General features: G+C 31.9%; 1 long non-coding RNA gene across 1 annotated transcript in view; it reads right to left on the bottom strand.

The window, feature by feature from the left end:
* LOC147012332 (uncharacterized) overlaps positions 1 to 9,000 on the bottom strand; it is a 294,843-nt gene that overhangs the window by 285,694 nt on the left and 149 nt on the right. Inside the window, exons 1-2 of the long non-coding RNA XR_015051570.1 lie at positions 7,920 to 9,000; positions 6,228 to 7,822 (exon numbers count right to left, since the gene is read on the bottom strand). The exon at positions 7,920 to 9,000 is cut by the window's right edge and continues 149 nt beyond it. This is a non-coding gene — a long non-coding RNA (uncharacterized LOC147012332). The remainder of the gene's footprint in view (positions 1 to 6,227; positions 7,823 to 7,919) is intronic.

Genomic DNA, 9,000 nt, shown 5'->3' with positions numbered 1-9,000 from the left:
GTTAATATATTCTAATTGAACAGCTAAAAATCAAGATGAACACCTAGTTAATGAACAGCTAAAAATCAAGATGAACACCTACTCAATGAAAAAGAAAGAAAAGAATCCATATGAACACCTAGTTAATGAAAAAGAAATATTCTAATCAATGAACTGTTAATATTCCAATTGAACACCTAGTTAATGAACTGTTAATATATTCTAATTGAACACCTAGTTAATGAACAGAAAGAAAGAATCCTAATTGAACACCTACTCAATGAACAGCTAAAAATCAAGTCAATGAAAAAGAAAGAAAAGAATCAAGATGAACACCTAGTTAATGAACAGCTAAAAATCAAGTCAATGAAAAAGAAAGAAAAGAATCAAGATGAACACCTACTCAATGAACAGCTAAAAATCAAGATGAACACCTACTCAATGAACAGCTAAAAATCAAGATGAACACCTACTCAATGAACAGCTAAAAATCAAGTCAATGAAAAAGAAAGAAAAGAATCAAGATGAACACCTACTCAATGAACAGCTAAAAATCTAGATGAACACCTACTCAATGAACAGCTAAAAATCAAGTCAATGAAAAAGAAAGAAAAGAATCAAGATGAACACCTACTCAATGAACAGCTAAAAATCAAGTCAATGAAAAAGAAAGAAAAGAATCAAGATGAACACCTACTCAATGAACAGCTAAAAATCTAGATGAACACCTACTCAATGAACAGCTAAAAATCAAGTCAATGAAAAAGAAAGAAAAGAATCAAGATGAACACCTACTCAATGAACAGCTAAAAATCTAGATGAACACCTACTCAATGAACAGCTAAAAATCAAGTCAATGAAAAAGAAAGAAAAGAATCAAGATGAACACCTACTCAATGAACAGCTAAAAATCAAGATGAACACCTACTCAATGAAAAGAAAGAACCCAATGAATACCTTTCTTTTCCCTCATATCTATTTACTTTTTCTTGTTAAAAAAGCTTTTTTTCCTAAATAATTCACGTTTTTATCAAGAAAATATAAGCTAAAAATAAAAAGTGAATTCACTTTTTGAAAAAAGTGAAAAAGAGGTGTTTTGAAACACCTCTTTTTGAAAAAAGTGAAAAAGAAAAAGTGAAAAAAAAAAGTGAAAAAAAAGCTTTTTTAACAAGAAAAAGTAAATAGATATGAGGGAAAAGAAAGGTATTCATTGGGTTCTTTCTTTTCATTGAGTAGGTGTTCATCTTGATTTTTAGCTGTTCATTGAGTAGGTGTTCATCTTGATTCTTTTCTTTCTTTTTCATTGACTTGATTTTTAGCTGTTCATTGAGTAGGTGTTCATCTAGATTTTTAGCTGTTCATTGAGTAGGTGTTCATCTTGATTCTTTTCTTTCTTTTTCATTGACTTGATTTTTAGCTGTTCATTGAGTAGGTGTTCATCTAGATTTTTAGCTGTTCATTGAGTAGGTGTTCATCTTGATTCTTTTCTTTCTTTTTCATTGACTTGATTTTTAGCTGTTCATTGAGTAGGTGTTCATCTTGATTCTTTTCTTTCTTTTTCATTGACTTGATTTTTAGCTGTTCATTGAGTAGGTGTTCATCTAGATTTTTAGCTGTTCATTGAGTAGGTGTTCATCTTGATTCTTTTCTTTCTTTTTCATTGACTTGATTTTTAGCTGTTCATTGAGTAGGTGTTCATCTTGATTTTTAGCAGTTCATTGTGTAGGTGTTCATCTTGATTTTTAGCTGTTCATTGAGTAGGTGTTCATCTTGATTCTTTTCTTTCTTTTTCATTGACTTGATTTTTAGCTGTTCATTAACTAGGTGTTCATCTTGATTCTTTTCTTTCTTTTTCATTGACTTGATTTTTAGCTGTTCATTGAGTAGGTGTTCAATTAGGATTCTTTCTTTCTGTTCATTAACTAGGTGTTCAATTAGAATATATTAACAGTTCATTAACTAGGTGTTCAATTGGAATATTAACAGTTCATTGATTAGAATATTTCTTTTTCATTAACTAGGTGTTCATATGGATTCTTTTCTTTCTTTTTCATTGAGTAGGTGTTCATCTTGATTTTTAGCTGTTCATTAACTAGGTGTTCATCTTGATTTTTAGCTGTTCAATTAGAATATATTAACAGTTCATTGATTAGATAAGTAGATGTTCAATTAGAATATTAACAGTTCATTAACTAGGTGTTCAATTGTGATTCTTTCTTTCTTTTTCATTGGGTAGGTGTTCATAAGGATTCTTTTTTTTTCATTGACTTGATGGGTAGGTGTTCAATTAGAATATATTAACAGTTCATTAACTAGGTGTTCAATTAGGATTCTTTCTTTCTTTTCATTGATTAGAATATTAACAGTTCATTGAGTAGGTGTTCAATTAGAATATTAACAGTTCATTAACTAGGTGTTCAATTGTGATTCTTTCTTTCTGTACATTGATTAGAATATTTCTTTTTCATTGGGTAGGTGTTCATATGGATTCTTTTCTTTCTTTTTCATTGACTTGATTTTTAGCTGTTCATTAACTAGGTGTTCATCTAGATTTTTAGCTGTTCATTGAGTAGGTGTTCATCTTGATTCTTTTCTTTCTTTTTCATTGACTTGATTAGTAGGTGTTCATATGGATTCTTTCTTTCTGTTCATTAACTAGGTGTTCATCTTGATTCTTTTCTTTCTTTTTCATTGACTTGATTTTTAGCTGTTCATTGAGTAGGTGTTCATCTTGATTTTTAGCTGTTCATTAACTAGGTGTTCATCTTGATTCTTTTCTTTCTTTTCATTGAGTAGGTGTTCAATTAGAATATTAACAGTTCATTGATTAGAATATTTCTTTTTCATTGAGTAGATAAGTAGGTGTACAATTAGAATATATTAACAGTTCATTGATTAGATAAGTAGATGTTCAATTGTGATTCTTTCTTTCTGTTCATTGAGTAGGTGTTCATCTAGATTTTTAGCTGTTCATTAACTAGGTGTTCATCTTGATTTTTAGCTGTTCATTAACTAGGTGTTCATCTTGATTCTTTTCTTACTTTTCATTAACTAGGTGTTCATCTTGATTCTTTTCTTTCTTTTTCATTGACTTGATTAGTAGGTGTTCATATGGATTCTTTCTTTCTGTTCATTAACTAGGTGTTCATCTTGATTCTTTTCTTTCTTTTTCATTGACTTGATTTTTAGCTGTTCATTGAGTAGGTGTTCATCTTGATTTTTAGCTGTTCATTACCTAGGTGTTCATCTTGATTCTTTTCTTTCTTTTCATTGAGTAGGTGTTCAATTAGAATATTAACAGTTCATTGATTAGAATATTTCTTTTTCATTGAGTAGATAAGTAGGTGTACAATTAGAATATATTAACAGTTCATTGATTAGATAAGTAGATGTTCAATTGTGATTCTTTCTTTCTGTTCATTGAGTAGGTGTTCATCTAGATTTTTAGCTGTTCATTAACTAGGTGTTCATCTTGATTTTTAGCTGTTCATTAACTAGGTGTTCATCTTGATTCTTTTCTTACTTTTCATTAACTAGGTGTTCATCTTGATTCTTTTCTTTCTGTTCATTGACTTGATTTTTAGCTGTTCATTAACTAGGTGTTCATATGGATTTTTAGCTGTACATTAACTAGGTGTTCATATGGATTTTTTCTTTTCATTAACTAGGTGTTCATATGGATTCTTTCTTTTCATTAACTAGGTGTTCATATGGATTCTTTTCTTTCTGTTCATTGATTCTTTCTTTCTGTTCATTGAGTAGATGAGTAGATGTTTATCTTGATTCTTTTCTTTCTTTTTCATTGAGTAGATGAGTAGATGTTTATCTTGATTCTTTTCTTTCTTTTTCATTGAGTGGATGAGTAGGTGTTCAATTGTGATTCTTTCTTTCTTTTTCATTGATTAGAATATTAACAGTTCATTGACTTGATGAGTAGATGTTCAATTGTGATTCTTTCTTTCTTTTCATTGATTAGAATATTTCTTTTTTTTATCGAGTAGATGAGTAGGTGTTCATCTTGATTCTTTTCTTTCTTTTTCATTGAGTAGGTGTTTATCTTGATTCTTTTCTTTCTGTACATTGAGTAGGTGTTCAATTGGAATATATTAACAGTTCATTGATTAGGTGTTCAATTAGGATTCTTTCTTTCTGTTCATTAACTAGGTGTTCAATTAGAATATTAACAGTTCATTAACTAGGTGTTCAATTAGAATATTAACAGTTCATTGAGTGGATGTTCAATTGTGATTCTTTCTTTCTTTTCATTGACTTGATTTTTAGCTGTTCATTAACTAGGTGTTCATCTTGATTCTTTTCTTTCTGTTCATTGAGTAGGTGTTCAATTGGAATATATTAACAGTTCATTGATTAGGTGTTCATATGGATTCTTTCTTTCTGTACATTAACTAGGTGTTCATATGGATTCTTTCTTTCTGTACATTAACTTGGTGTTCATATGGATTCTTTTCTTTCTTTTTCATTGACTTGATGGGTAGGTGTTCAATTAGAATATATTAACAGTTCATTAACTAGGTGTTCAATTGTGATTCTTTCTTTCTGTACATTGATTAGAATATTTCTTTTTCATTGGGTAGGTGTTCATATGGATTCTTTTCTTTCTTTTTCATTGACTTGATGGGTAGGTGTTCAATTAGAATATATTAACAGTTCATTGAGTAGGTGTTCAATTAGAATATATTAACAGTTCATTGATTAGATAAGTAGATGTTCAATTGTGATTCTTTCTTTCTGTTCATTGAGTAGGTGTTCAATTAGAATATTAACAGTTCATTGATTAGAATATATCTTTTTCATTGAGTAGATAAGTAGGTGTTCAATTAGAATATTATCAGTTCATTGAGTAGGTGTTCATCTAGATTTTTAGCTGTTCATTAACTAGGTGTTCATCTTGATTCTTTTCTTTCTTTTTCATTGACTTGATTAGTAGGTGTTCATATGGATTCTTTTCTTTCTTTTTCATTGACTTGGTGTTCAATTAGAATATATTAACAGTTCATTAACTAGGTGTTCAATTAGGATTCTTTCTTTCTTTTCATTGATTAGAATATTAACAGTTCATTGAGTAGGTGTTCAATTAGAATATTAACAGTTCATTGAGTAGGTGTTCAATTAGAATATATTAACAGTTCATTGATTAGAATATTTCTTTCTGTACATTAACTAGGTGTTCATCTTGATTCTTTTCTTTCTGTTCATTAACTAGGTGTTCAATTAGAATATTAACAGTTCATTGAGTAGGTGTTCAATTAGAATATATTAACAGTTCATTGATTAGAATATTTCTTTCTGTACATTAACTAGGTGTTCATCTTGATTCTTTTCTTTCTGTTCATTAACTAGGTGTTCAATTAGAATATATTAACAGTTCATTGATTAGATTATTTCTTTTTTTATCGAGTAGATGAGTAGGTGTTCAATTAGAATATATTAACAGTTCATTGATTAGATGAGTAGGTGTTCAATTAGAATATATTAACAGTTCATTGATTAGATGAGTAGGTGTTCAATTAGAATATATTAACAGTTCATTGATTAGATGAGTAGGTGTTCAATTAGAATATATTAACAGTTTATTGATTAGGTGTTCATATGGATTCTTTCTTTCTGTTCATTGACTTGGTGTTCATCTTGATTCTTTTCTTTCTTTTTCATTGACTTGATGAGTAGGTGTTCAATTAGAATATATTAACAGTTTATTGATTAGGTGTTCATATGGATTCTTTTCTTTCTGTTCATTAACTAGGTGTTCAATTAGAATATATTAACAGTTCATTGAGTAGGTGTTCAATTAGAATATATTAACAGTTCATTGATTAGATTATTTCTTTTTTTATCGAGTAGATGAGTAGGTGTTCATCTTGATTTTTAGCTGTTCATTGAGTAGGTGTTCATATGGATTATTTCTTTCTTTTCATTGAGTAGGTGTTCATATGGATTCTTTCTTTCTGTACATTAACTAGGTGTTCAATTGGGATTATTTCTTTCTTTTCATAGACTAGATGTTCATATAGATTCTTTCTTTCTGTTCATTAACTAGGTGTTCAATTAGAATATATTTACAGTATATAATGTGTGTCAAGGGGGACGTTCTTAGATCTGTGAACCCCAAACACAGAATCCTCAACTGAATTGGTCAAGGCTTAACTTTTGTTTGTGTGTGTGTGTGTGTGTGTGTGTGTGTGTAATGGGAGCAATAGGTTGGCGCTTCACTCCCTCCTACTATACACCGTTGTGGACACTCGAGGGCCAAGTCCGAGGTGTATAACAGTATATAATGTGTGTCAAGGGGGACGTTCTTAGATCTGTGAACCCCAAACACACAATCCTCAACTGAATAGTCAAGGCTTAACTTTTGTTTGTTGATGTGTATGTGTGTGTGTGTGTCCCAACCCTCACATTCAAAATCTCAACCCCAACCCTCACATTCAAAATCTCAACCCCAACTCAATCCTCACCCAACACAGTCTTTTTCAAAATGAGATTTCCACCTATATATATATATATTTTTACGTTTTTTTTTTTTCTTCTTCCAATTCTGTCTTTTAAGGCTTTCAGGTTTGATGACGTAAAAAGGGGGAGTAAGCCTGCACTTTCTTCCCAGAACTTTCTTGATCTTGCTCCCATCAAGCACCATCCGACAAAGAACTACATCGATAGGTTTAGATCCCAAAGAGTGATAGCAACTCCAAAAGTCTCCAAAATATAAATAAATAAAATAATAATAATAATAAATAAATAAATAAATAAATAAAAGCCCCCAAAAAAGTTTCAAGTGTCCAACATAAACCCAACTTTCCAAGTCTTCAAGGTATAACCACATTCCCGTTGAGTTTCCAAGATATGTATCACATTGTGAGTTATCAATCCAGAACCCACATTTCAAGTATTCAAAGTAAAACCAACTTACAAAGTCTCTTAAGGATAACTCATTTACTGATTTTTTCAAAATTTGTGAGTCTCCAAGGTAGGCCCCATATTTAGAACCATCTTGGCAGAACCCTTTTCCTGAGTCTCCAAGGTAGTTATTTAAACCATCAAGGCAGAACTCATTTACTGATTTTTTCAAAATTTGTGAGTCTCCAAGGTAGGCCCCATATTTAGAACCATCTTGGCAGAACCCTTTTCCTGAGTCTCCAAGGTAGTTATTTAAACCATCAAGGCAGAACTCATTTACTGATTTTTCAAAAATTTGTGAGTCTCCAAGGTAGGCCCCATATTTAGAACCATCTTGGCAGAACCCTTTTCCTGAGTCTCCAAGGTAGTTATTTAAACCATCAAGGCAGAACTCATTTACTGATTTTTTCAAAATTTGTGAGTCTCCAAGGTAGGCCCCATATTTAGAACCATCTTGGCAGAACCCTTTTCCTGAGTCTCCAAGGTAGTTATTTAAACCATCAAGGCAGAACTCATTTACTGATTTTTTCAAAATTTGTGAGTCTCCAAGGTAGGCCCCATATTTAGAACCATCTTGGCAGAACCCTTTTCCTGAGTCTCCAAGGTAGTTATTTAAACCATCAAGGCAGAACTCATTTACTGATTTTTTCAAAATTTGTGAGTCTCCAAGGTAAAACTTGTATTCTGGCTCATCAACGTATAACTTGTTCAGTGGGTATTGTCTTGATAACTCACAATGAGTACTATTGCTGTAAAACTCTTTTTCAGGATTTTGCTGGTCTCCAAGGTATAACTCTTTGGTTGGGTCATCAAGGACGAACTCGTTCTGTGGGTCTTGGTCGCTCATAAGGTCTTCAACCAAGCCAACAATTTCGCCCCAAGTTGTAGCAAAAGCAGTATTTTCATTTCGTATTTCAGACACAATTTCCTGTGAGAGAAAATAATAATGTATTAATTAAGTTATTTAATTATTAAATGAGTATGCTTCAATCAAAGTTTGAAAATAGGAAAATAAAAAATCTTACCTCAATAGATAAGAGGTTTGAATCCAGTTCATCAACTTGAAGGTTTAGTTCCATAGAAGACAGAGAGTTCCAAGGAACACCAAAGTCATCCCACTCAAGGTCTTCAACCAAGCCAACAATTTCCCCCAAGTTGTAGCAAAAGCAGTATTTTCATTTCGTATTTCAGACACAATTTCCTGTGAGAGAAAATAATAATGTATTAATTAAGTTATTTAATTATTAAATGAGTATGCTTCAATCAAAGTTTGAAAATAGGAAAATAAAAAATCTTACCTCAATAGATAAGAGGTTTGAATCCAGTTCATCAACTTGAAGGTTTAGTTCCATAGAAGACAGACAGTTCGAGACAAGCACACAGAACACCATTGCCAGCAAGAACAAATGTTTAAAATGGAGCCTGGGTTTGAAGCTTTTATAGAGAAAGACTGGTGGGTGTGGTTTCCTTTGGAAATTCCCTGGGCAAGCCTAGGCAAGCCTTCATTGGGAAATTTTTCAAAACCATAACATCCTGTAATTTTCTAGTGATTTCTTTGTGAGTCAGAGATGAACTGGAAATGATGTAAGAGTGGGCGGGGCTTAGCAAAAGTAGGCGGAGCTTAGGAAAAGTGGGCGTGGCTTAGAAAAATACCTTATGAAAAGTGGGCGGAGCTTAGCAAAAGTGGGCGGGGCTTAGGAAAAGTGGGCGTGGCTTAGAAAAAATACCTCATGAAAAGTGGGCGGAGCTTAGCAAAAGTGGGCGGGGCTTAGGAAAAGTGGGCGTGGCTTAGAAAAAATACCTTATGAAAAGTGGGCGGGGCTTAGGAAAAGTGGGCGTGGCTTAGAAAAATACCTTATGAAAAGTGGGCGGAGCTTAGCAAAAGTGGGCGGGGCTTAAAGAAAAGTGGGCGGGGCTTAACAAAAAATAACCTGTGGCTCAGGAGGTGGTCAAACAAGAGCATTAAGAGAAGTTTATCATTTCGTAATGGCACAAATGGGGTATCTTAAAAAATATAAAGATTCAAATGTTTTGTTTATCAATATTTTAGATGGGGATTATTGTGCAAAGAAAATTAAACTATTGAAGGAATTTGAGAATGAACAA

The sequence above is a fragment of the Eptatretus burgeri genome, chromosome 15, assembly GCF_056783735.1.
Source record: "Eptatretus burgeri isolate ZD-2024b chromosome 15, Ebu_testis_v1, whole genome shotgun sequence".
Lineage (NCBI taxonomy): Eukaryota > Metazoa > Chordata > Myxini > Myxiniformes > Myxinidae > Eptatretus > Eptatretus burgeri.
The sequence above is the reverse complement of the archived record's forward strand: the minus strand, read 5'-3'. Positions and strand labels throughout refer to the sequence as shown.